The sequence below is a fragment of the Gavialis gangeticus genome, unplaced genomic scaffold (assembly GCF_001723915.1).
Source record: "Gavialis gangeticus isolate Ggan-Ray unplaced genomic scaffold, GavGan_comp1, whole genome shotgun sequence".
Classification (NCBI taxonomy): Eukaryota; Metazoa; Chordata; order Crocodylia; family Gavialidae; genus Gavialis; species Gavialis gangeticus.
Window position 1 is genome coordinate 5,763,053 of NW_017729020.1, and position 828 is coordinate 5,763,880.

The window sequence follows — 828 nt, forward strand, 5'->3', positions numbered from 1 at the left end:
CTGGGCCCCTGGGATGAGGTGCAGCAGCCGACGGCCCTGGAAAGGGAGATGCAAAATCCAGAGCTTTCTAGGGAATTTCTGGTCTTGACCAAGTGCTGGTGAGTGGGAGCAGCGTCCTTCCCCAGAGCCCAGCTTTGCCTTTGCCCCGTTGTTGTGGCTGCAGAGGTGTCTGCAGAAGCATGCTTGCCTTGACTCCTGCCCTGAGCCGGGGGGCCATGCTGTCACGGCCGGGAGAGGCTTTGGGCCTTTTCCTTGCAGCAGCTCCAGGAGCACGTCCCAGCACCGGGAGCCGGCTCTGCAGCTGCGGCGATGTGATGAGTGTGCATAACGAGCCAGCCCCGGGAGAGGCTGTGCGCGCACAGCCTGCTGCCGCCGCGTCATCCATCACTCCCTGGTTGTTTGCCAGTTAAGGAAGAGCCGAGGACAAGCACTACAGAGAAAAATCTGGAGTTTCATGGTTCTGACATCAGCACTTTGTGCCTTGGCTACTGCTGAGTCTCCACCAGGCTATTTCTGTCCATGCTCAGACATGACCCCCTTCCCCGCATTCACACAACCATCTCCTGCATGTGCTAGGAGTGCTTCGAGTGCACCTGTGCCACCGGGCTGGGAGCATGCAGGCGGCAAGGCCTGGAGCTCACCAGGTCCACAGTGGGACTCATGCTCTGTTTCCAGCTGAACCCAGCTAAGGTGACTTTCTGGATCAGTGACCGTGGAGTGGTGTATTGTGGGCTGCTCAGTAATCAATATTCCCGTCCACGTTGCTGTTGTCATGTGAGAGGGAGCTGGGTAGCAGGACCCAAGGGGCGGGAGGCAGCCCAGCTTCAC